Raw genomic sequence first — 22,305 nt, forward strand, 5'->3', positions numbered from 1 at the left:
AAGGGGGATGCCACACAGTGGTTAAAAAATGGCCTTGTCCCATCTTTTTTGGGATTTGTTGACGCCATGAAATTATGAAACAACATATTTTTCCCTTAAAATGATACATTCTTTCAGTTTAAACTTTTGATCTGTGATTTGTGTTCTATTCTGAATAAAATATTAGATGCTGGCACCTCCACATCATTGCATTCAGTTTTTATTCACAATGTGTTTAGTGTCCCAACTATTTTGGAATCCGGTTTGTATCAAACAGGGGTTTACAGCTTCATATGCAATAATTAGCAATCTTAAACTCATCCCCAAAGACGTCTGAATTCACCTCCACACTCAGTGGGGGCATGATCAGTAGTAGCAAAGTGGGAATTACTTGGACACAGTGAATGGTCAGCTTGGTTGTTGTAATGGAAACTACAGAGTCCATTTTGATTGCTCAGAGAGATCATAACCCTGGTTACATTTTACCAATATTGAACTGTTAAACAAATTAATTTTTTTCAAATATCATCAGTTGTACACACACTCCAATTCATATGTTGTCATCACAATCACACAAATAAAGGCCTTGTAAAAGTTAGAATATTATGTTGCAGTAAAAACACTTGGCTAGGGCGACCAATAGAGTCAACATTTTTCGGTGTCATTTCCACTAGGTTAAAAATTCTCTGATTATATTTCTCTAAATAAAATCTCTCTTATTTCAAACCCAGCTCTTCCATGTGCCAGCCCGACTCAGACCACAGTCCAAATCAATCCCCAGGCTAACTCCAAGGGTCCCCAATACACAGCCACTCCTCCTGGATCAGACTGTAGTTCCTACTGGAAGCTGACGGCCATTTTGGTTTCGTGTGTTCTGTTGTCCTTACTCCTCTTCATCTTTTTATACTACATCTGTTGCTACAGAACTAAAGGTACTCAATCACTCTGTCACTGATGCAAATGTCTTGTGGTCATTGTAGTGTAGTGTGTAATATCAATGTCAACTGAATGGTAGGGGAATGGGGCTTGATTCCCCGCTCTGTCAGGATCACAGTGCTATAAATGTAAGAGTCCTTGAGTAAGGCTACTAATTCTGCATTCACTGAGATGTGTGACATCATTAAAATGCTGCATGGTTCTAGATCTGAGCATGGGCCCAGTGCTGTAAATGTAAATATTATTCATGGTTCTCTTTGGTTTATTTCCTCAGGTTCAGAAGAGAGAAGAGAACTCTTCACCTCACCATTTCAGGTTCAAACCATCTTCATTACATTTCTATTAATCTTCATTTAGTCTTGAAATTAATGATAGCTGTAGTGACTGATCATGCAACCTCTCTCTCTCTTTCTCTCTCTCTCTCTCTCAAGGGCGACTGTATTAAGGAACATCAGTGTGAGCAGAAAATGAAAGGAGAGTTGCGTCTCCACACTGAAGTCTATTATACACCTCTGAAATCAGAATAAACACACACACACACACACACACCCCTCTGAAAGGTGCTGATGAATAAACACATGGCTGTGGTGGATAATGGAGTGTACTATGGAATGACTTAAGACCTTAAATAAATCTGTAGTTTATTAAAGTGAGTTTGTGTGTTGTTGTTTACCCTGAGATAAAAAGACCTTGGGGTCTTCAGTTGGGCCATAATTGTTTTAACATGTTCTCAGAGTGTCCCCCTTTACTAAAGAACTGAAAGAAGGTCTGATGTCATTATCAGAAACTAGTGCTCCTCTGCACATGCTCAGGTTAGACTGGAATGTAGCTGTGTATTTTACAATCAGATAAACACCACACACACACACACACACACCACAGCTCTCTAGCATTTAAATTGAGACTTGTGATAAAAACAGGAAACTCACAATGAGGCGTTGTCCACTAAGTGTCTTTAATAACTGACCTCAGAACTTTCCTAGAGTCAGTTTATAGTCAGAGAGTGTCAAACATTCTGGAGCTGATCTTAAAGCACTGCTGTTTCCCCAGTTCTCACTGCCAGGTGACAAATCAACAATTGTCCAGTCATTTCCTATGGAACAATGTAATTTGTAACGGTGACTCAGTGACAGAGCAACAAGCAACAAATCAAGTTGAACTTTTCTCAACTTTATGCAAATGAGTTTTGATGCCGTGAAGTGACCTTCTAAATGACTGGCTGCAAAAAAAATATTTGAACCAACTTTAGACACAGGGATTGAAGTTCGGCCAGCTTCTGCTCTTTGAACCACCCACCTCCGAGACAACAGGAGTGGCCTCAACACACACACACAAAGGACAAGCTTGGGGAGACGTAAGCAACTTGTTGCCGGCTAGTGTGAACGCATGGTTAGAAGTGAACACTATAACCCTGTCTAGTCCTTTAGACCTGTCCCTTAAGTACAAAGGATGTGTTTTTGATGTCACTGGACAGAGGAAATCCAAAATATGTTCTAGTTTAAGAAGACTAACCTTTCTGACCTTACCAGGAAATAGAGAGTCAGAGAGCCCCACACTGAGAGTCAGAGAGCCTTGTTACAACAGGAAACCCACACTAACATCCTGCTGGTCTGACCGTATTTACTGACTGATCTCAGACCTGATCTGCAGATCTAAAGCTTGGGGTTAAGCTCAAGATACTGACCTGGGATCAGTCTTTAATGAAATGAATGCTTCTAACAAAGCTTCACTTATATTAAACCCAGAGACACAGTCATGGAAACATCTGTAGTTAATAACAATCACATCATTAATGTGCAGGGATAAACACAGCATCCTTTCAGTTTCTGAGTGAAACCACAACACAACAGAGATGGAGCTGCTTGTTCAGTGTAGGGTGATTGATGAGACTTGGGTGGAGGCTCTGCTTGGGCTGGTGTAGCATTCATGGCATTCAGCAGAAGTTCTGATCCTCAGTGTTTAATACCAAGCAGCTAGAGGTGGTTATCTCTGAGCTGTGTGTGTGTGTGTGTGGGAGACAGCATATTGATATTCATAATGTTTATGTAGATTACTGAGTTTACTAAACAAATCTTAAAATCACTTAGCAGAATGAACTTGTATGCCGCCAGGGCCCCTCTACAACATACAAACGTGCACTGGCTGTCTAAGCAGTGGTAGAGTGATGTGCTTAATCAACATGAAATCAAATAAAAAGTAATATGAGTCTGCTCCCCAACACTGAGCAGGCCTTGCTAAAACTGGAAACCGACACTAAGACAATAATATTAACACTATTATTACTGAGGTGATGTTTCTAAACACAGGTTTTTCCATGATTGTTTCTCTTTTAAAAAGATAAAACCATACAACTTTCATATAAATTGGATCCCAGCTCAGTATCACTCCTTTAACCCAGGCCTGGGAGCTGCAGATCAGATCTGAGATCATTAAATAAATACCGCCAGACCGGAAGGGTGTTAGTGTGGGTTTCATGTTTTAGTGAGGCTCTCTGACTCTAAGTGTGAGGAAGGAATATCTCATGTACTTGTTTATCTGATGCCACATTGACATTAATAACATTTAGTAAACAATCTTATCGGGACCAACCTCGTGTCCAACACATCTTTCTCCATTATAATTATACAATTTATTCAGATTATTTTAACTAACTAAATTCCAGTTCTGTCTGCATGTTGATATCCTGACCATGAATATCCAAACCAGAGTGGAGATGAGACGTACCTTTGTTTGAGACCAGGATACACTTGAATGATTTAAGACCAAGCATTGGGACACAGCACTCACTGCATTTGTACAGGGACGGGATCCCCACAACAGAATCCTCCAAACCCCATACTCTTGGAGTAATTTCCACAGCATGTGTCACAGCTGCACATGGAGGACGAGGAGACGGATGTAAATGCAAGGAATTTTATTTAACACAGACAGGATAAAAAATAAACATGGGTAATAAAGACAAAACTAACTAAACAAGTACGGACAAGGAAGGGCCATGAACCAGGGTAGACACATGTGAACAGAAAGCCTGTGAAACACATATCTACTCACACAACACCAGACAAAGGAGCACTCAAACTACAGGAGTATATAGGGACAAGACACACAAGGAACACCTGGAGAAAAATAACGAGACAGAAGCAGGACTAAAGTGGGGCTAGGGCGGAACAAGGGCATAGACAGGAACAACAACAAACAGGGCCATGGTGGGGGGAGCACATGGTGGGAAAAGCAGACAGGACTTGGCCAGGATGTGACAGATTGTCTAGGCATGAGTCTAGGCACATGGTCAAGAGCCTTCTTCAAATTTATCAAACACATTTGAATAGGATGTATATATTCATACAACTGTCCCAGTGCAAGTGTGTAAATCCATCATCTGGGAAACATTTAGGGACCACTATGCCTTCTTGCCAAAGCTTGAGCACTGTCTCTATTTTCTATTTTCTAGAGAGATTTTGGCTTCTAGGCAACATTCAAAATGAAGCTGCTAAAAAAAACTAAGGAAGAATGGTTGATTGGTCAATGATTGGTCTGTGGTTGGTTACTTCATTTGTCCACTGCCCTGTGGGATGTCATGGGAAATAGAATAGATGTGACACTTAAATTCAAATCAGATTTGAATCCCAATATATAAAAACAATTTGCTTCTCTTAGCTGTAGAAAAACACCATTATTCTGATGACAACATGCGTTGTCATTTTGAATGTAAACAGGAATTCTCTACAAAGAGGCCAAAGCTGGAGAAAGGGATTAAAACAGCAAAGAAGGAAAACTCAAAAAAGCTTAAAAGCCAAATTGCTGCTAATGACCCAGCTTCAGTCTGGAAAAGTCTCCAAAAGATCACAGATCTCTTAAAATGTGAAAAAGTCCCCACTTATTCTGACCGTCAGCTCACCAAAGACCTGAATGAGTTCTACTGTAAGTTTGAATACACAAGAAACATTCAGCTTGTCTCTGCCACTCGTCAACCATTCTTTTTCCCCTTCATTTATACTATATTCAGGATTTACTTAGTTTAATACATGTTAGTAGTCTCTGTGCCTGTCTGACTTTTTTGTTTATTTTGTTACATATTATATGTATGTTACATTATATGTATAGGTATGTATGCTCTCACTGAGACAAATTCCTTGTATGTCCAACATACTTCACAAAATAAAGTGATTCTGATTCTGAAGTGACTTGACCAAGCCCCTTCAGTCCCCCCATCCAATCAGATCATAACACACTCAGACCAGAACTGAAATGTTCCATTTACGTGAACCAATCAGCTGTGAGAAATGTCTCTGTCCAAAGGTCTTCAAAGAGAGTTGACCAGTGCGAAGCCGTAGCTGTTTTTGCATGTGGTTACATTCACGCCTGACAAACGCTGATGATGTAGATTACAAGAAATGTTCCACTGACGTTGACCAATCAGCTCAGCCCCTCGCTACAAAGACCCTCAATGTCATCAGCCCCTCAGCAGCAGTCTCTGAAATGGAGGGATCTAAAGCAGCTCTATTTTCTCTCGTCTGTAAGTAAACTTTTCTATTTGTTCAAGTTCATCTCATAGTGGAACTTCTCTATTATTGATCAAATGTTGATATTCAACAGATCAGGAGACTTGGGAAATGTCTTAAAATGTTTCTCTACGATGTGCATTATATGACCAAAAGTGTTTTGACACCTCACAACCCAAACTTCCTTTGGAGCAAAAGGACATTTATCAGGAGTGTGTTCCATTGCAGTTAAAATGTCTACACTTTTGGAAGAATGTATGGTTAGCGTTGCAGATACAAATATTAGTGTTGTCGGTTATTTGGGGTGGTTTCTTAGTCAGGGATTAATCCTAGCCCTGAACTATACCCTCATTTCAATGGAAATCAAAATACAAAATGCTGTGTAGCCCAGGATTAGGCTTAATCCCTGTTTGTGAAACCGCCACTTCATGCTGTATAACTCTACACCTAAAGTCACCATGTCTAATGCGAATTGTGGGCAAGATGACAAAAAGCCCACTGATGTATTCATGGCTTAATGCCAATAAATCCTCACTGCAATGGTTGAGATTCCAGCTGAATGTTTGGCCTGAAGAGTAGAGAATGTTACTGCAGTGAAGAGGAACACACTCCTGATGAATATCCTTCAGTTTCGAACAAACTACAGGGACATTAAGACGTTTCAATTTTCTGAGACAGTATTTTCTTTAACCTCTGTTTTAATGTTGTGTTGTAGGTGTGTTGCTCTCCAGTGTCTCAGAAGAATTAGTGGAAATAAAAGTGAGACCAGGAGATGATATTACTCTCTACTGTGACTGTAAGTTGCAGAATACACAAGACAAAGCAAATTCTAAAGTAATTTGGGTGAGAAGATCCTCCCACCAGCTTCAGCCTCCTGTTCTTAATTTAACTTTAGATTCCAAGCCTCCTTACTTTTTCAAATGGAATTCTTCAAGTTATGACCTTAATGTAAAAAACATCTCAGAATTTGAGCTGGGACTGTACTACTGTGCTTTACGTCCTAAAAATACTGGGGGTGTACATCTTGAAGGAAACAGAGCCACACTTCTCTCTTTCCCTGGTGAGTGCTGAAATATAATTTCAAATTGATTCTTGTGTCCTGTTTTTTTTTTTATTATTTTGCTCTTTTTAATAATGTTTCACATCAAATATGTAAACAACAACTAGGTGGTAGGACATTATCAAGTGATGGGTTTCTTCTTCTGATTCGTCTTCCTCTTGTTCTGAGGGAGGACTCGTATTTCTGAATAGTTCAGAAACTCTTCCTGTTTGAGCTGCTGTTGGAGATGTGTTAACATCTGTCAGAAAGCACAATCCAAATTCCAAGTTAAAATTCAAGTTGTGTAAAAACAAACTGCAAACTTCTGCATCAGACTAACTTGATGAATTTGACTAATGGGACAGATCTTGACTTCACTGCTTCAAAATGTCAGCTCTGGGTTAATTTCTTGTTACGTCCTGTGTCTGTGGAGCAGCGTTCGGCCATCATCAAGCTCACCGAGCCTCCTATTTCCCCCTTCTCCGGCTAAACAGCTATGAGACTGCTTCATTTTTGGGGCTTCATTCGGCCATTGCCGCGCCTGCTTCCTGCTCCGACTGCTCTAAACTCTTCAGCGTGTTCCAGTCTGTTCTGCTTCACCTCTGAAACTTGCCACCTGAGTGAACCCCCGCGTCTGCTTCCCACACCAGAGCGTGACTTTGAGCCTCCCATTACCTCCAACTCCGGCTACACTGCTACAGGACTGCCTCTTGTTTGGGGAAAGTGAATCTGCCGTCATCATATCTGCTTCCCCACTGCTTCAAAAACTACAAGCTCTACAGTGCAGACCTGGTTTCTCCTACTGCTACGAGCAGCCAGAGTGAAACTCCACCTCTATATCCATCACCAGCTCCTCAAGCCTCACATTTCTTCTTTCTCTGGTGAAGACTGCAATTGGACTGCCTCATATCTGGGGAATGCAACCAGCCATTGTAATGCATGCTTTCCCACCAGGGGCATGCCTAGGCCCTGGCTACATGGCTATTGCCACGGGGCTAATGTAAAATAAAATTAAATTCCTAACATGAAGCCTTATCTGGGGGCGGCACGGTGGCGCAGCAGGTAGTGTTGCCGTCACACAGCTCCAGGGACCTGCAGGTTGTGGGTTCGATTCCTGCTCCGGGTGACTTTCTGTGAGGAGTTGGTGTGTTCTCACCGTGTCTGCGTGGGTTTCCTCTGGGTGCTCCGGTTCGGCCGTCCGGTTTCCTCCCACTGTCCAAAAACACACAGTGGTAGGTGGATTGGCGACTCCAAAGTGTCCGTAGGTGTGAATGTGTGTGTGTCTGTGTTGCTCTGTGAAGGACTGGCGCCCCCTCCAGGGTGCATTCCTGCCTTGTGCCCAATGATTCCAGGTAGGCTCTGGACCCCCGCGACCCTGAATTTGGATAAGTGGTTACATATAATGAATGAATGAAGCCTTATCTGGCCATCATCATGTTCACCAGGTCTACACACACTCCAATTCATTTGTTGTCATCACAATCACACAAATAAATAACGGCCTTGTAAATGCTAGAATATTATGTTGCAGTAAAAACACTAGGCGAGGGCGACCAATAGAGCCAACACTGTTCTGTGTTCTTTCCACTAAGCTAAAGTTCTCAGAATAAATTTCTCTAAATAAAATCTCTTTTATTTCAAACCCAGCTCTTCCATGCGCCAGCCCGACCCAGACCACTGTCCAAATCAATCCCCAGGCTAACTCCATGGGTCCCCAATACACAGCCACTCCTCCTGGATCAGACTGTAGTTCCTACTGGAAGCTGATGGCCATTTTGGGTCCAGTGTGTGTTCTGCTCTCCTTACTCCTCTTCTCCATTTGTGTTTACTACATCTATCGCTACAGAACTAAAGGTACTGCTTCAGTTAAACATCTCAAATAACTGTTGAAATATAAATACTATGTTATATTATGCAAATTAAAATAAAACAGCTGAATTTGTAATCTTATTGCATCCCCTTTTGTCCTACCCAAACATAACAGCTGATCCTGGAGCAGAACAACAAGGGGATATGAAAAAGGGGAAACGTAACGAGGTATGACACATGGTTTTTAATACTTTTGCATAATATTAAAGCTCCAGTTCTTCTTTAAATTGTGTTATAATTTGACAGTGAACAGGCAGAGAGAAATGCTCCAAAACATGCTTCCATCAGTATGTTACCATTTTGAAGATACAAGGTTTTGATTAAACAGTGTCAATATTCACATCAATTAAACTGAGCAGTGACTGTACACATACTATAAGCTTCAGTAAAGCAGTCCACTTCTATGAAGACTTTGTTTTTAAGTTTTAGTTAATAACAAATATTATATTTGATAATTAAATACTTGCAGGCCAGAGAAGAGGATGTCTGTTATGCTTCGCTGGATGTCCTGAGTGGTGGACACAAACGACTGAAGAAGAAACGGGTGGAGAGCTCTGATTTCTGCACATATTCTGAGGTTAAAACTCAGAGAATGCAGAAGTCAATTCAATAAGAGAAGGTACCACAGTCAGTTGGAGTTGATTTAGTTTCAGGTTGAGATCAGAGTGTGGTTTATTGCACTGGGAAAATATTTTGTTAAAAATATTTGAAATGTAAAAGTTGGCTCTGGCGCTCTTCCTGAATAGGAGAGTCAATGAACGTGAACACCCAACACCTGGAGCTGGGGTATATACTCTCTGCTGGTTCTTTCTTTCTGTTGGCTGAAAGACACAGTCAGATAAAGGTAGGAGGCTGAGAGATTTCAATCTCCCCTTCATTCTGTCTTTTCTTCAGTTGTGTCAGGTTTCATCGAGTCCTCTCAACTTTCTTCTGATCCCAGTGTCTCCCAGGTTTTTGTCTCTGTCTCTGTGTTTCCCTCCTCATGTATTTTTTGCCTGTTTTGTGTGAAATATACTGTTTATTTTTAGAGAATTTAATCTCTTTTTAAATCAGGCTTCACTATACATATATTTGTATCTAAACTCATCAGCAACTGTTTAAGCTTTTCTTACTTTATGAATTTTTATTCTTAAAATAAAAAATTCTTCTGTGGATTCTTCTTCTTTCTAACTGTAAATGCTGGTTAATATTTGGTGTTTTCTTCAAAATTTTCACTGGACTTTAATAAACTTTGCCTGAATCCTAGCAAATGGTGTGTGGTTAGTTTCATAAGCAGGGACAGGGGCAAGGGGTGAAGGGTGTGTGGGAGGGTGGTGTGAATGGAAAATCAACTCAAATCCATGGCTGATATGCCCACAAAAACGGTCCCAAATCCACCCACTGCTCCCTGGGAGCCGAAGCTGGCTGCCTACTGCTCCAGGGGTATGTTCAATGTCACAAATCATGTGTGAGTTCACTGAAACCAAGGGGTTGAATGCAGGGCTCAAATTTCATCACACTGTTATATTAATGACCATAATTCATTATTTTAGTTTCATTACATTTATTAACTAACACCACCTTAGAAACCATCATCAGCATATTAGCAACCACACTGACTATCATGACAACATTCTAGCAATGACTTGAACTTTCATAGCTACTGCCTGTCAAAATCTTAGCAGACACTTCAGATTCTATTATAACAGCTTAGCAACATCTTAGTATTTGAAATGAATATTATAGCAACAGCCTGACACCTTCTCAAATATCTCAAACATAGCAAGCACCTAACAACACCATTGCAGTCTCTTGGGACATGAAAGCAACATCTTCTCAACCATCTATGATGTCTTAGCAATATTCTAGCAACACCTTAACAGTCACCAACAGTTTTCAAATTCCAAAAACCTATGCAACCATATTTAGTAAAAGACATCAATGAAAACCACAACTTATCAACAAGGCAGTAACCATAACACCAAACCCCACAAAAAAAACCCTCAGCTAACAGTTCACAGTAAATAAGTAGAGAAGATTCAGCACCATGGTCAGTGAACATTCAGCATTAAACATACAGCTAACCATACACCTGTGCTCTGTGAACTCTCACTGCAAACTTCACCTAAAAGAGGCTTTTGTTGGGTTTAAGATCCAGGGACTTTGCAGCTCAAACATCAGTGTCATGTTTCTGGAACCATATGATGATGGAAGGTGCTTCTGGACATGGTTCATTATGAGACTCTGCTCCTTCCACACGCATAATGATAAACAATCCTGGAATTGTCCAACTAGGCAACTTTTCATTTCTCAAGGTCCACATCTGGAGGGAGAAGAAACAGAGAGGATGGACAGTAACTGAGAAAGATGACAGGTCGTCTTCTTCCACATCAACAGGTCAAAGTTTAGTGCTAGTCTAAATTAGTCTGATGGTTGAAGCTTGATTAGTGCTGGTTTATCTGATCTCCCTGGTCCTGCTTTTTGAGCAGCACCACAAAATAACTGTGACATTCACCAGCAAAATGCACATGCTCAGTTAAATAATCTGGTTATATAGTTATATAGTATATAGTTGAAAGGACAATAACGCCTCTTGAATCTTGAAAGAGAAAATAAATGTCAAGTGCTAACTCTAGGACATATCTCTCTAACTAACCAAAAACACTCATAAAACTCACAGCCAAAACAAGAGCAAAACCAGAGACACTCAGTGTAAACACCTGGAGCTGGGGGTATATAAACTTGCAGGACCAGCTGCTGCTTCATTTGTCTCGTGTGTGCTATAGACACAACCAGGTAAGGGTGGAGAGCGGTGAGATTTCACTTTTTCCCTCATTCTGAATTTTCTTCAGTTGTCCTTTGTTTTCTCCAGTCCTCTCACCTTTCATCTGACCCATCTCAGGACCCTCTAGTATTGATAGTCTCTTCTGGTCTCAGGTGTATATTCCCCATGTCCCTGTCCTGTGTGTGGGATACTCAGACCCCCAACAGAGTAATGGATGATTGTAACCACACTAGGCAATGCGGCAATCCCCTAAATACCCCTAATCTAAAAGTTCAGAATAAACAAACAGAAGCCTATAAAGGTTTCAGCACCATGGATAGTGAAAGCAAACATTCATCTCTCTAACCTGTGGACAGTTGGTGTGTGAGCTCTCACTGCAAACTTCTCCTAAAAGAGGTTTATATTTGTGTTTGAGATCCAGCGACTTTGGTCTTTGGACTTGGACTTTCGATCAGTGTCATGTTTCTGGAACCATACAGTAATAGATGGTGCTTCTGCTCTTTCCATCATTCATTAATTCATTGTCTGTAATCGCTTATCCAGTTCAGGGTCGTGGTGTGTCCAGAGCCTCCAGAATCACTGGACACCTGGAGGTGGCATTAGTCCTTCACAGGGTGACACACACTTACATATTCGCTCACACATTCACACCTATGAACACTTTTAGAGTCAGCAATCCACCTACCAATGTGTGTTTTTGGACCGTGGGAGGAAACCAGAGCACCTGGATGAAACCCAAAAGGACACGTGTAGAACACACCAAACTCCTCACAGACAGTCATCCGGAGTGGGACTTGAATCCCCAACCTCCAGGTCCCTGGAGCTGTGTGACTGTGACACTACCTGCCCCTAGGACTCCTGCAGCCAATCACTGTCACTAAACGTGTTTAATTAGGGTAATGATTATGGTCAAACATTAATTAAGCTAATACATTAGGATTTACTCCAAATATTTTACACCATGTAGGAATTAGACTACACTACACTACAGACTACATTGAGTTTCACAGTGAAAGTAAGAACACTCTCTGTCCTTATTAATTCAGAAAACATTTTTCTGTTTATCAGATAAACAAAGCCCCCCTCCCCCCAGTATCACACCCTGAGACTTTAAGAGTAGCCAACTTTAGCCTCGATAGGTACAGGGAACAAACACTAAGATCACTGAACACTGAATGTCTTTACTGACTGATCTCAGATCAGATCTGTGTCATAGAAATAACTTTCAGACCTTTTATACCACTGCAAATGATCTTGGATCTGCTGAATGACATTTCATATGGTGGTTCTGTAACACACGCAGAGTCATGGAAACAGTGGTTAAAGACAACCATCTCTTTAAGATGCAGAGACAAACATAACCTGCATTCAGTTTCAAAGAAAACCACAACACACACACACACACACACACACACACACACACACACACAAATGATCAAGTTGTATATTTCACAACATGTGTTTAAAGAAAAGATCTTAATAACCCTTTAAAGTCTGTTTAGTCCTGAATGAATCCCCTGCTGCTCTAATCTGGTTTATGTTTTTAATGTTGAGTTCAGCACACCACCATCCAAATCACAATATATGCTATGGTAGACAGCAGTAAAATGCACATGGTCAGAGGAAAAATATTTCTGAATCACATGCTCCAACTCGTCCTGGCCCCACAAAACACATACAACCTCCAGAGTAAAAGCTCTCAAGCACCAAAGATGAAAGAACAACAAAGTGTTACCTAGGTCAAACAGGGTCTCTTTTTATTGTCTTTACCAAGTGATCTCAGATCTAATAACACTAATAACACCTCAATAACAGCAGAATTGGTAAATCTCCTGAACCTGAATCCACTTTTACATTATTTTAATTAATTAATTAATTAATTATTTAATATGTAACCACTTCATCCTGACCGGGGTTCCAGAGGTGTCCAGGGCCTATGTGGAATCACTGGACACAGCTGAGAATATTCTGACATTACTAAATCAAAGACCACACTCTTGAGAAGGGGCCACTCAGGACACATGTGACTAGTTTGTTTGACTCTCGTTGGTTAATTGTCTGAAAATTAAGATTAAATGTGTGATGGGACATTAATAAATGCCACAAGGCGATAATTCACATCTCTGTGTACTCTAGAGACATGTGGCATATTTGCTCTAATATTATTAGTGGCCTGTGTCTGGAGACAAAGCCTTCGCACAGGACAGAGGACAGAGGGTAAACCGACATATAAAAATAACAAACGGAAAGTGGGAGTGGTCTTCCTCTCATTGGTCACTTGTCGAAGCACATTTTAACCCAATGCACTGCTAGAAGGCAAAATTTCCACTGACGTGGACCAATTAGTTCAGCCCCTCGCTACAAAGACTCTCAGTGTCATCAGACTCTCAGCAGCAGTCTCTGAGATGGAGAGATCAAGAGCAGCTCTTTTTCCTCTCATCTGTAAGTAAACCTTCTTATTTCTTCATGTTCATCTCATTGTGGACCTTCCCTATTATTGTTCATATCTTTAAAGGCTCAGGAGGCTTGGGAAATTCTCATTTATGATATTAACTGTATTAAAATCAGTGCATGATGTGGTTTTGCACATTTGTTTATGATCAGATGTGTTTGGACACCTCATAACCCAAATTTTATTCTGAAAGAGTAAATATAACTGAAGGACATTCATCAGAAGTGTGTTTCTCTTCACAGCAGTAACTGTCTGTACTCTTCTGGGAAGGGTTAACATTAGACAAATTAACATTTGTGAGGATCTGATGGTAACAGTATAAATAGTGTGGAGCTCATGTACTGATGCTGGATTCACCAGACCCTATGCCAAATGATACTTAAATATACTCCCCCAATACTGGACATGTGTCAGGACCGGGTGGACTGATGGAGGCAGCCGCAAGGGCATAACACAGATTTATTTCCACAAAGAATAACAACAGAGATACTTGAACAAGGAGACATATAAGGTAAGGCAGAGACAAAGGAGGAGACAGGAACAAAAAAAAAAAAAACAGAGGTAAACAAGGGAGACAGACAGCAGGAAAACACGAGATAGGGCCAGAGCATGACAACATGTGAATTTACCACAATTATAGAGCTCCATTCAGTTTTTCTCTGGTAAGAACAACCAGCACTACCAGAAATACCATCAAATCCTCACAGAAATCTAGTGTAAACCCTTCCCACAATAGTAGAGACTGTTACTGTAGTGAAGAGGTACACACTCCTGAAGGTTCTTCAAGTCAAAATAAACTACAAAATCATTCAAAATAAATACTAGGTAAGATTTGCTATCGTTGCTCTTGGGCTCCCCCTACAGTTGCAGACTGTAATTCACTTTTACAGCACTGTCCTAAAAGCAAGAGGGAGTGAGGTGGGAGGCAGAAGTAATTTCTCATCCTCCTCCAAAACTAACATAGTGCAGTCTCCGCACTGTTGAGTAGCAACAACACTTCTCCCATTTACAGCTCAGTGGAGCATGATAGTTTTGAAGCTGTAATTTTAAAGTAAAAATATCATCTAGGTTTGCTTAAAGAAGAGTCACTTATCTGAGACAGTCTTTTCTTTAACCTCAGTTTTAATGTTATGTTATGTTATGTGTGTTGATCTCCAGTGCCTTAGGAGCATTCGTGGAGATGAAAGTGAGACCAGGAGACAATATCGCTCTCCACTGTGACTGTTCTACAGAGTACACATTTACAATAGTTTGGGTGAAAAAGTCCATCCACCAGCTTCAAATTCCTGTCCTTCATTTGACTTCATACTCAAAGCTTCCACATTACTCTTTTAGGAAAAATGTTTCAAACAATACTTATGATCTTCTAGTGGAGAACATCTCTGAATCAGAGCTGGGACTGTACTACTGCGCTCGATATGAGGGTTCAAGGGGAGAGACTGGGATTGTGTTCCCAGCAAATGGTTATCGTGAAGGAACCAGAGCCACTCTTCTTTCTTTTCTTGGTGAGTGCTGAGACATCATTTCAAACTGATTCTTGTGTATTTGCTGAAATAAAACCCACAAATATCTGCTTCATGAACTTTCTTTTCCACAGTTAGTTCTTTTGTTCTCATTTTTTTCCCTATCTTTTGTGGACAGAGATCTCAGCTGGTCAGAGAGTTCATTTTCAAAAGAAGAAAGTAACTAAAACTGATTAAACACAGTCAAATAAATTAAAGAGTAAAGGTGCTGAGCATACAAGAGGTTTCAGTTTTAATGTTTTTATGTTTGCAGAGAACATCACAGCTCTTGCAGTAAATTATCATAACTCTCTTATTTCAGACCCCACTATTCCATGGGTCAACCCCAAGCAGACCACTTCCATGACTTTTCAGTCTACTCCCACTGCTCCTGGATCAGAATGTAGTTCGTGCTGGAAGCTGATGGTCATTTTGGGTCCAGTGTGTGTTGTCCTCTCCTTACTTCTCTCCTCCATCTGTGTTTACTACATCTGTTGCTACAGAAAAAAAGGTACTGCTTCTATTAAAAATCTCAAAGAACACTTGATTTGTAAATATTCTCATATATTATGGTTATCTCTGTAAATGAAAGAAGAACAGCAGACTCTTTATTGCACCCCCTTATGTCCTTCCCCAACATAACAGCTGATCCTGCAGCAGACCAACGAGGGAATAAGAAAATGAGGAAATGTAACGAGGTATGACACTTTGTTTTTAATATTCCTGCATAATTTTAAAGCTCCAGATCCTCTTTACCTTTTGTTAAAATTTCACAGTGAACAGACCAAGAAAAATGCTCCAAAACTTACTTAAGAATGTTACTATTTGGAAGATACAAGGTTTTGCTTAAACACTGTCAATGTCCACATCAGTTAAACTGAGCAGTGACTGTAAACATACAATAAGCTCCAGTAAATATTACTGTAAATACATATTATGTGATAAAATCCCTGCAGGCTGGAGAAGAGGACGTCTGTTACGCTTCACTGGATGTCCCGAGTGATGGACACAAACGACTGAGGAAGAAACAAGTGGAGAACTCTGATTTCTGCACATATTCTAAGGTTTCTTTGAGCAACAAGAATGGTGCTGTTTAAGGTGGATGCTGGACTGTTAAGAATGCACCATGTCTCCTGTCAGGATAGGCAAACAGAATAGACGCTTGCAGGTGTTCAGCAGGAACAGGTTTATTTTACTGAAGTTTAAAGTACAATTAAGATCAAGAAAGAAGAATGCAGTCAAAACCAAAGGGGAAGACTAGAGAATAGTAAATGAACAGGCAGAGGTCAGAAACACAAAGCACCAAATACTAGCGGTCCGAATCTGAAAGACAGAGTCAGGAGAAACGTAAGAATGGGTCATACACGGGATCGCTTTCACAAACAAGATAACGCTCAGTATGCAACAGAATGGTTAACAATATGGGAAATGCCAAAGTCTGGGTAAATATAATAACTGAGTAATTATGTATAAAAATAAAACATGCAATGATTCAAAACTCAAGTGACCCGGAGTGCACAAAAGAGTAATGCGACTGCTTGCTGAACCATGGGAAGTCCCCAGAGCAAGCCACAGACTCAAGTGGTAATGTGGCATGAAGTGAGGGAGAAAGCGAGGCGTCAACAGAGACAGGTGTGACATCTCCACTGCTGTTTATGGTAAACATGGGCCACATATTAAGACACAAACAGAGCTGGAAGTTAAGCCATTGAACTGAACTAAATACACTTTACTGTCATAAGTGAGCAATGTGTCTTGTATTCCTAGTTGTTCTGGATAAGAACGTTTAGTAAATGACATTAATGTAAATGTGAAATCAAACAGAATGTGTGATACTCCTCCCCCAAACCGAGAGTCAGAGAGTCTCGCTAAAACAGGAAACCCACACTAACACCCTGCTGGTCTGACTGATCTCAGATCTGATCTGCAGCTCTCAGGCCTGGTGTAAATGTCATTCTACTGACCTATGATTAGTTGTATATGAAACTATTGAATTAATGGAAACATCATTGAGGTTCACTTCATTAATATGCAGCAATAAACACATTGTTCTCCCAGTTTCTGAGTAAAACAACTACACAACAAAGATGGAGCTGCTTGATCAGTGTAAGATGATGGTTGTGACTCTGGTGTAGGCTCTGCTTAGGCTGGTGTTGCATTCATGGCATTTAGCAGAGTCTTCAGTGCCCAGCAGCTAGATGTGGTTATCTCTGAACAGTGTGTGTGTGTAAGAGATATCATATTGATATTCTCAGTATTTATGTACATTACTAAGTTTACTAAACATATCTTACAGTCCCTTAGACAAGTTTTTCTAAAAGAATAGACTTGTTTTTTTCCAGTGCCAACAGCAACCAACCCCCTCTTGTAAAAGGAGTGCACTGTCTCTTTAAGCAGTCGTACATAGATGTGGTTGGTCAGTTTGAAATCAGAAAAACAAGGTGTGAGTCTCCTCCCCCTCACTGACAGTTAGGAAGTCATGCTAAAAATAGGAAACACACACAGACCCTGCAGCTCAGGCCACTGCTCACTGAGAGCCTTAACTAATAGATCTCACAACTTCAAAGTGATACGCATACACTAGTACCACCCAATCAAACAACAACATGGTGTACCACCACTTGGCAACTTTACCATCTACCTAGGAACAATTTAGCAACCATGTTGTATTACATGGCAATCTCACAGCAACCTTAGAGACAACTAGAGATTACATAGCAGTCATTTAGCAACACTGTAGCAACCACCTGGAATATTGTAACTACCTCCTAGCAAAACAATAGCAACCTTCTTTGTTAACATCAATAGCAACACCTTAGCAACTGATTGGAGTACCATGGATACTGGCTTACCAACACTTTAACAACTACCAGGATTACCATAATAACAATGCTGCAATAGCCTAACTCTTTAAAAAAAAAACATAAACCATGAAAGGCTGTGCATTACTGTGATTTTTTTCACAGGAAAAGAAACCACCCTCACCCATAATAACCACAACATGATGTTCATGAAGCAGCAAAATATGTTCACGTATATTCAGGGTTTTTAGTTGAGTAGAAACACTTACATTTCTATCTTCTTTCTCAAGAGACTATTTATACATCTATAACTATTCATACAATATTTTAGAAACGACCTGCAACACCACAGTACATTACTAAAAGAAAAAAAGGTCAATTATTTCTGCTTTGAATTAAATTAGAGTAAAAGATGGATAGACTGATTAAAATCTCTGCAAAAATTGGATCAATGTCAGTGCTTTTGTGTTTAATCTGATTATATATTTATGTAAATAAAAGATCACCCTCTTAAAAAGAGCTAGTCAGGGAGCATGTGATAGGTCTGTGGTTGGTGACTTTGTCCATTCACTGTGGGACATAATGAAAAATAAAATAGACAGATGCTCCAGCTCAATAGTTTAATGGGGTTCAGCTTTTCTTAGTTGTAGCGCAGCACATTTACTCTGATCTCACCATGGCTTGTCATTTTAATGGAAGCAGGAAGTGACTTCACCAAGCCCCCTTCAGAACCCTCACCCAATCTGATAATAAAAAATCAGACCAGAATTGAATTGCTCAATTTATGTGGACCAATCAGCTGAGAAATATCTCTGTCCAAAGGACTTCACAGACAGTTGCCCAGTACGAAACCTGTGATTGGCTGGAGCTATTTTCACCTGTTTTTATGACTGCACCCGCCAACTGCTGATGATGTAGTTTACAAGAAATGTTCTTTGTTCTTTAAAGAACAAATTGTGGTTCTTCTATGTGATTGGCCAACTAACACTTTTAGCACCTTTAGTTTTCAGTGTACTACAATTTATAGTACTTCGTTTTAGACCCATTTGTCCCTTGTGACAGCGTTCCCCAGTTCACTCCTGTATCAGACTGTAGTGTCTACTGGAAGCTGATGGTCCAGTGTGTGTTCTAATGTCATCTGTTCTCTCTTCCACCTGTGTTTACTGCATCTGATGCTACAGAACTAAAGGCACTCACTCACTCACACTCACTCACTCATTCATTAACTCACTCATGTAAATGTCTTGTGGTCAGGCTACTAATTCGGCATTCACTGAGATGTGTGACCTCATTAAATGCTGCATGGGTCCATTATCCATGGCTCTCTGGTTTATTCCCTCAGGTTCTGAAGAGAACTCCTCACTGCAAATGGTTTTAAGGTTCAAGCTGCCCTCACTACATTATGTCTTCTATAAACCTTCATTTGATCCTGGTGTTATTGATAGCTGTAGTGATTGATGAGCTCTCTCTCTCTCTCTTCCTCCCTCTCTCGGGGTGAAATGAAAGGAGAGTTATGTCTCCACACTGAAGTCTATTACACAGCTCTGAAATCAGAATAAACATAGACACACACACACCTCTGAAAGATGCCGATGAATAAACACATGGCTGTGGTGAATAATGGAGTGTACTCTGGATCCGACTTAAGGCCTTAAATATGTAGTTTATTAAAGTGAGTTAGTGTGTTGTTGTTTATCCTGAGATAACAAGACCTTGGTGTCTTCTGTCAGGCCGCAGATGTTTAACATGGTCTCAGAGTATCACTGGTGTCCCCCTTTACTGAGGAACTGAAAGGGGAATGTGATATCATCATCAGATCCTAGTGCTCCTCTGCACATGCTCAGTTTAGACTGGAATGTAGATGTAGCTGTGTATTTTACAATTAGATAATCCCCCCCCCCTCACACACACACACACGCACAAACACAAACCTCAGCTCTCTAGCATCAACGTTGAGAGTTGTGATGAAAAACAGGAAACCCACAATGAGGCGCTATCCATTGAGTGTCTTTAATAACTGACCTCAGATCTGTTCTCACTTAACATAGAGACTGTCTTATAACCAGTAACTGTCCTAGAGTCAGTTTATAGTCTGAGAGGGTCAAACATTCTGGAGCTGATCTTAAAGTACTGCTGCAGAGATCTAGGGTCTTAGAATTGAAAACTATAACCCTGTCAAGTCCTTTAGGCCTAGTAAAAAGGGGGTGTTTTTGATGTCATAGGACAGAGGAAATCCAACATATGTTCTAGTTTTAGAGGAATAACCTTTCTGTCCTTACCAGGAAATACGTATGCCAGGATGCTGGAGAGCAGACTGCATCTGATAGTTAGGATTTATTGATTTTACACAACGCATAGAATAAAAGAAAACCCTTCCTTCATGGCGAGTTTCTAAAAACTATTGCCATGTGCCTTTCCTCATGCTGTGGAATCTACTGCAGTAGTATTAGGTTTAGTGGGTTCCCTTGTGAAATTCTTTATTATCTGAAGGAGAAATATGTCCTGGATCCTGGAAGTTTCTTTGCTCTAAATGGCATCAATATAAATGTGAAATAAGATAAACAAAAGTGTGTGATACTCCTCCCCCACACTGAGAGTCAGAGAGCCTCGCTAAAACAGGAAACCCACACTAACATCCTGCTGGTCTGACCATATTTACTGACTGATCTCAGACCTTGGGTGCGTTTTCCTTTCAACGATAGAGCCTATCATTGAACTAACATGGTACGATGCATTGTTAAACTAACCAACATCTGAAGTCCGAACGTTTCCCAAAACCATTGTACTTTGTTAGTACCACCGAAGTTTGTACCATGTTGTTTTAAACCACTGTAGTCCAAACTACAATGGTTCCAGACGTGTTTGGTCTGGCTCTCACAGCAGGAAACTTGCAAAAACTCACACATTTTGTAAAACTATGTGAAAATATGAGAGCTGTGACCACAATTACTCATATTGTAATCACACATAATCAGCAGCAAAAGGTAACGTTACTTAAATAAAAAATAAATGCATATTTTAAAATAAAACAAAAATAACAGTGATAATAGACAAAGATTGTTTTATAACAAAACAATAATTTTTCAGTGTATTTATTATTAGAAATAACAGATATTAAGTATATTAGAAATCTTTACAAATATAAAGGCAATGTGCTTCCACAGTGTTTATGAGTGGTGCAGTGGGCTACACATGAAAATCCCACCTTTCTGTATTGCACAGAGGTGGGTTTGATACCCGAGTGTTTTTATAACAGCAACTGAAGCTCTCAGTGATGAAACACTGGTTCACTAAAATACTATAAAGTATTCTATGTTGCCTCTTCTGATATATATATATATATATACCAACTTGATAACATCTTTTTACACACACACACATGCAAATGGTACAGTTAAAGTGCCAGTTGTACTCTGTCTTTTTTCATCCTTTGTGAACTTTTTTTTTTTTTTTGACTCTGAGTGAGTCCTGTAGTAATGAAACAGTTTGGAGCAGGTGGGAAATCTGTGAGAAAACACAACACAACAGAGTTGAAGCTACTTGATCAGTGTAGGATGACGGATGGGACTCAGGTGGAGGCTCTGCTTGGGCTGGTGTAGCATTCATGGCATTCAGCAGAAGCTCTGATCCTCAGTTCCTGAGTGTTTAATACCAAGCAGCTAGAGGTGGTTATCTCTGAGCAGTGTGTGTGTGAGGGAGATATCATATTGATATTCACAGTGTTTATGTACATTACTACAGGGGTTAGACAATGAAACTGAAACACCTGTCATTTTAGTGTGGGAGGTTTCATGGCTAAATTGGAGCAGCCTGGTGGCCAACCTTCATTAATTGCACATTGCACCAGTAAGACCATGTGCATCCAATAGTTCAAACATTGTATCCTGAAGGCGGTGTCGTGTATCAGGATGACAATGCACCAATACATACAGCAAGACTGGTGAAAGATTGGTTTGATGAACATGAAAGTGAAGTTGAACATCTCCCATGGCCTGCACAGTCACCAGATCTAAATATTATTGAGCCACTTTGCGCTGTTTTGGAGGAGCGAGTCAGGAAGCGTTTTCCTCCACCAGCATCACATTAGGGACCTGGCCACTATCCTGCAAGAAGAATGGCTTAAAATCCCTCCGACCACTGTGCAGGACTTGTATATGTCATTCCCAAGATGAATTAGTTAGTGTGGGTTTCCTGTTTTAGCTCTCTGAATCTCTGTCTTGTCTAGACCAACCCAGGATAAAAAATATATTTCTCCATAATAATGATAAAGTTTTTTTCAGGTTATTTCAACTGAATTCCAGTTCTGTATGCATGTTGAGATCCTGTCCATGAATACAGTAAACCAGAGTGGAGATGAGATGTATATATGTTAATATGTTAATGGGGTTTGCTTCTCTTAGTAGTCTCACAACACCATTACTCTGAATACAACATGCCTTGTCATTTTTAATGCAAATTGGA

General features: G+C 40.2%; 1 long non-coding RNA gene across 1 annotated transcript; it reads left to right on the plus strand.

Moving 5' to 3' along the window:
* Nucleotides 1-779: 779 nt before the first annotated feature.
* Nucleotides 780-1,467, plus strand: LOC136679038 (uncharacterized). Its single transcript, XR_010796518.1, has 3 exons — nucleotides 780-911; nucleotides 1,190-1,230; nucleotides 1,347-1,467. It is a non-coding gene; the product is annotated as an uncharacterized lncRNA (long non-coding RNA).
* The last annotated feature ends 20,838 nt before the right edge of the window (nucleotides 1,468-22,305 follow it).

The sequence above is a fragment of the Hoplias malabaricus genome, chromosome 2 (genome assembly GCF_029633855.1).
Source record: "Hoplias malabaricus isolate fHopMal1 chromosome 2, fHopMal1.hap1, whole genome shotgun sequence".
Taxonomy (NCBI): Eukaryota; Metazoa; Chordata; class Actinopteri; order Characiformes; family Erythrinidae; genus Hoplias; species Hoplias malabaricus.